Raw genomic sequence first — 5,738 nt, 5'->3', positions numbered from 1 at the left:
ATTAAACACAAACATGAGGAATTCTGCAGATGCTGGAAGTTCAAGCAACACACATCAAAGTTGCTGGTGAACGCAGCAGGCCAGGCAGCATCTCTAGGAAGAGGCACAGTCGACGTTTCAGGCCGAGACCCTTCGTCAGGACTAACTGAAGGAAGAGCTAGTAAGAGATTTGAAAGTGGGAGGGGGAGGGGGAGATCTGAAATGATAGGAGAAGACAGGAGGGGGAGGGATGGAGCCAAGAGCTGGACAGGTGATAGGCAAAAGGGGTACGAGAGGATCATGGGACAGGAGGTCCGGGGAGAAGGAAAAGGGGGAGGAAGGGAAACCCAGAGGATGGGCAAGGGGTATAGTCAGAGGGAGAAAAAGGAGAGAGAGAGAGAGAGAGAGAAAGAATGTGTGTATATAAATAAGTAGCGGATGGGGTACGAGGGGGAGGTGGGGCATTAGTGGAAGTTTGAGAAGTCTACAAGGGGGAGGTGAAAAATATTGTAGAGTACAGAACAGATTAACCAGTGTCATTTCAAATACAATGCATCCAGGAGTTCAGAAGCCTAATAGCCTTGGGGGAGAAATTTAGTCATTTTAACCATTTTTGTTTTTATGCATTGCAGTCTCCTGCCTGATGGTGGAAAGTCAGAGGATGCTGGATGGATGGGTGGGATCCTCAATAACACCAAGGGCTCTGCATATGCAGTGCTCCTGATAAATGTTCCACTTGAATGGTAAGGAGGGCTCTCACCACCCAGGACGTAACCCCTTTTCATTGCTACCATCAGGGAGCAGGTACAGGAGCCTGAAGACACACACTCAACGATTCAGGAACAGCTTCTTCCCCTCCACCATCAGATTTCTGAACGGTCCAGGAAACAATTAACAGTACCTCATTATTTTGTTTTCTCTTTTAATTATTTATTTTTGTAACGTAATTACCTGTGTGCACAGGTAGAATAAAAAGGTACTTGCAACAGTGTCACAGGCGCAGAAAGACATAACATCTGGAATCAGAATCAAGTTTATTAGCTCTGACGTACACCGTGAAATTTTGTGGTTCTGTCTGTAAGGAGCTTGTACGTTCTCCCCGTGACCACAAGGGTTTCCTCTGGGTACTCTGGTTCTGTCCCACAGCCCAAAGATGTGCCGGTTGGTAGGCTGGTTGGTCATTGTAAATTGTCCTGTGATTAGAGTAGGATTAAATTAGTCACTAATTGGTCACTGTAAATTGTCCTGTGATTAGACTAAAATTAAATTGAGGGATTGTTGGGCGCTGTGGCTCAAAAAGATGGAGGGCCGATTCCGTGCTGTACAGGTATCTCAATAAATAAATGGTGTGATAATATTCATGGATTCATGGGCCAACAATGGAGGGGAAGAAACGGTTCCTAAAGTGTTGAGTGTGGGTCTTCAGGCTCCTGTCCCTCCTCCCTGATGTAGTAATGAGAAGAGGGTATGTCTCAGGTGGTGAGGGTCCTTCATGATGGATGCAGGTATGGTCACGTGTACAGAGAGTTGTGGACACGGATCAGCACATCATTGAAACCAACCTCCCCTCCATGGACGCTGTCTACACTTGTCACTGCCTCAGAAAAGCAGCCAGCAGAATCCAGGACCCCACCCACCCCAGGCATTTCCCCCTTCTTCTCCCATCAGGCAGAAGATACAAAAGCCTGAAAGCTCAGACCACCAGGCTCCAGGACTAATTCAGGTTCAAACTCATTTATTTAGCACATGGGCATCGAAACGTACAGTAAAATGTGTCGTTTGCATCAACAACCAAAAGGGGTGAGATGTGCTGGGGCTGCTGTAACTGTTTGTAACTCACTGTTATCAGCTTCTTGAATGGGCTTGTAGAACGATAAAGATGAATTCTTCAGCAAACAAACACAAGAAATTCCACAAATGCTGGAAATCCAGAGCAACACACACAGAATGCTGGAGGAACTCAGCAGGGCAGGCAGCGTCTATGGAAATGAATGAACAGTTGACAATTTGGGATGAGACCCTTCTTTAGGACTGGAAAGGAAGGGAAAGAGGACAAAATAAAAAGGTGTGGTGGGGGGCAGAGAGGACCACCAGCCGGAAGGTGATAGGTGAAGCCAGGTGGGTAGTCATAGTCATACTTTATTGATCCCGGGGGAAATTGGTTTTTGTTACAGTTGCACCATAAATAATTAAATAGTTATATGTAAATTATGCCAGGAAATAAATCCAGGACCAGCCTATTGACTGGAGAGAAAGGAATCTGAAAGGAGAGGAGAGTGGACCTTGGGAGAAAGGGAAGGAGGAGGGGATGCGGGGGGTGGGGGGGGGGGTGATACACAGGTGAAAAACGGTAGAGGCCAGAGTGGGGAATAGAATAGAGGGGAGGGGAAGGGATTTTTTTTTACCAGTAGGAGAAATCAATGTTCATACCATCAGGTTGGAGGCTACCCAGACGGAATATAAGGTGTTGTTCCTCCACCCTCATCGTGGCACAAGAAGGAGACATGGACCGACCTCACGATCTATCTACAAGAGGCCTTTGCACTTCATTGTCCACTGCTCCGACTGTAACCTCTAATGCAGGATTCTGTTATTGCTTTTCCCTCAGTATGGTCAAATAGTTTGTTTGGATAGCATACAAAGCAAAGTTTTTCACTGTCTTATCTAGATGTAACAATAATAAACAGATTTGCCGGTATTGAAAAGACAGGCACATGGATCGGAAAGACTTGTACCAAATACAGGCAGACAGGGCCAGTTTGGACAAGTTGGGCTGAAGGGCCTATTTCTGCACTTCATAACAAACAAACAAAGAACAGGAACAAACCCTTTTGGCCCACGACATTGCGACAAACTTAATTAAACTAGTAATTAAATACCTAACTAATCCCTTCTTTTTATAGAATGTCCACATCCCTCCTTTCTCCGCATGTCCACGTGCCTCGCTGAGCCTCTTAAATGCCCCTATCGTATCTGCCTCCTCCACCACCAGCCCTGTCAGCACATTCCAGCACCCAGCACTCTTTACGTGAAGACTTAGCCCACATTTCTTCTTTCCACACCCCCTCTCACTTTATATGCTTGCCCTCTTGTATTAGACATTTCACCCCCCGGGGAGGTGATGCTGTCGACTCTGTCTCTGCCCCTCACATTGTTATGACCCTCCATCAGATCTTGCACAGGCTCTGATGCTCCAGAGAAGACAACACAAGTTTGACCAAACGCTCCTTACAGCTCATGCCCTCCAACCCAAGCAGCATCCTGGTGAGCCTCATCGGAATCAGGTTTACTATCACCGGCATGTGTCGTGAATTTTGTTAACTTAGCAGTGGCAGTACGTTATTGAGGATCCCTCCCACCCATCCCACAACCTCTCCGACCCACCACCATCGGGAAGGAGGTACCAGAGCATATTGACAATAAACTGGACTGGTCAAAGAACACTGAGGCTGTCTACAAGAAGGGTCAGAGCCGTCTCTATTTCCTGAGGAGACTGAGGTCCTTTAACATCTGCCGGATGATGCTGAGGATGTTCTACGAGTCTGTGGTGGCCAGTGCTATCAGGTTTGCTGTTGTGTGCTGGGGCAGCAGGCTGAGGGTAGCAGACACCAACAGAATCAACAAACTCATTCGTAAGGCCAGTGATGTTGTGGGGATGGAACTGGACTCTCTGACGGTGGTGTCTGAAAAGAGGATGCTGTCTAAGTTGCATGCCATCTTGGACAATGTCTCCCAACCACTACATAATGTACTGGTTGGGCACAGGAGTACATTCAGCCAGAGACTCATTCCACCGAGATGCAGCACAGAGCATCATAGGAAGTCATTCCTGCCTGTGGCCATCAAACTTTACAACTCCTCCCTTGGAGGGTCAGACACCCTGAGCCAATAGGCTGGTCCTGGACTTATTTCATAATTTCCCGGCATAATTTACATATTACTATTTAACTATTTATGGTTCTATTACTATTTATTATTTATGGAGCAACTGTAACGAAAACCAATTTCCCCCAGGATTAATAAAGTATGATTACTACTAATACTATGTTATAAAGACTCGGACTAGCAGACTGAGTAACAGGCTCTTGCCTCGGGGTGTGAGACCCGGCCACCGAGGACAGTGAGCTGTTTACTGTTTACCTGTGCTGTGCACTACATCCACTTTGAATTGTAATTTTATTAACTTATTTGTGGTAATATTTTACTCCCTCTCACGTTTAATACATGGCCTGTAGTATTAGACATTTCAACCCTGGGGTACAGATACCGGATATCTGTTCTGTCTATAAGGCATCTGTTAGTCTTGTGAGACCATGGATCTGCGCCTGGAAAGTCTTCACTCTCCAGGGCGCAGGCCTGGGCAAGGTTGTATGGAAGACCGGCAGTTGCCCATGCGGCAAGTCTCCCCTCTCCACGACACCGATGTTGTCCAAGGGAAGGTGTCGTGGAGAGGGGAGACTTGCAGCTGATAGCTTGGCACCGGTGTCGTCGCAGAGCAATGTGTGGTTAAGTGCCTTGCTCAAACACACAACATGTTGCCTCGGCTGGGGCTCGAACTCACGACCATCAGATCGCTAGTCGAATGCCTTAACCATTTGACCACGTGCCCACACTGTCTATGACCCTTATAATCTTATAACCTTCTATCAGGTGTGTCAGCGTCCACCACTCCAGACAAAACACTTTGTCTGACCTCTATAGCTCATAGTCTCCAATCCAGGCAGCGTCCTGGAGAATCTCCTCTGCCCTCTCTCTAAAGCCTCCACACCCTTCCTGTAAAGGTGTGACCAGGACTGAATACAACACTCTGGATGCGGCCTGACCAGAGCTTTATAAAGTTGTAACATAACTTCCTGAAACTTGCACCCAGCGCCCTGACGACTAAGGGCATGCATGAAGTGAACCTTCTTTACCAACGGCTGGACCAACAGTGTGCTGTATGTTGGTGGTCAGACTCAGCCACTTATCCGACTAATGGCATTAAATGAACAAGTGTCCACAGACGTACTGTGCTGTCAAAAGTATTCTGACTGGTGGTGTCATGGCCTGGGACAGCCATTCCGATGCACAGGGATGTAAGAAGCTGCATAGAGAGAGGTAGATTCGGCCCAATACATCACAGGTACAAGTACATCCCACCCCACCATCAGTCGTATCCACAGGAGACGCTGTCTCAACAAGGCAACATATGTCATCACAGATCCCCACCGTCCGGGCCAGGCCATCTTCTCACAGCTCCAATCAGGCAGGAGGTCCCACACCACCAGGTTCAGGAACAGCGACTTCCCTTCAACCATTTGGTTCTTGAACCAACCAGCACAACCCTAATCACCACCTCAGTACAGAAACACTGTGACCGCTTTGCACTACAATTATGTAGAATTTGTGATTGCTTTATGATTTGCGTATGAATGCTGCTTATCTGAAGCTGTGAGCCTGTGATATAAGTTTTGCATTGCAGCTGCACACACGGACTTTTGCTGATGACAATAAACTCGAGTTAGACTTCCGACACATTCTGATCTGCCGACGTGTGTGTGCACTTGCAAGCTATACAAAATGTTCTTTTGACCTGAGAGTGCAGATGCGTGTGCTGTGTGTGAGCTGGGAACAAGAACAGAGTGTACTTCCTGTTTATACACTGCACGCTTGTGAGATCATGTTACAGGCCAGGGACACACACACACACACACACACACACACACCAGATACCTGTTCTGTTCAGCCAGCAGTGGGTGTTTGTATTCCCTGGGATCTGC

At 47.3% G+C, this 5,738-nt stretch overlaps 1 long non-coding RNA gene across 1 annotated transcript; it reads right to left on the bottom strand.

The window, feature by feature from the left end:
• Positions 1-873: 873 nt before the first annotated feature.
• Positions 874-5,501, bottom strand: LOC140211512 (uncharacterized). The gene is made up of 3 exons (XR_011889499.1): positions 5,188-5,501; positions 1,820-1,958; positions 874-1,172 (listed from the first exon to the last, which is right to left on the bottom strand). It is a non-coding gene; the product is annotated as an uncharacterized lncRNA (long non-coding RNA).
• Positions 5,502-5,738: the final 237 nt, after the last annotated feature.

This window comes from Mobula birostris, chromosome 2, assembly GCF_030028105.1.
Source record: "Mobula birostris isolate sMobBir1 chromosome 2, sMobBir1.hap1, whole genome shotgun sequence".
Classification (NCBI taxonomy): domain Eukaryota; kingdom Metazoa; phylum Chordata; class Chondrichthyes; order Myliobatiformes; family Myliobatidae; genus Mobula; species Mobula birostris.
Note: the sequence above shows the minus strand (reverse complement) of the source record. Positions and strands in the feature narration are given on the sequence as shown.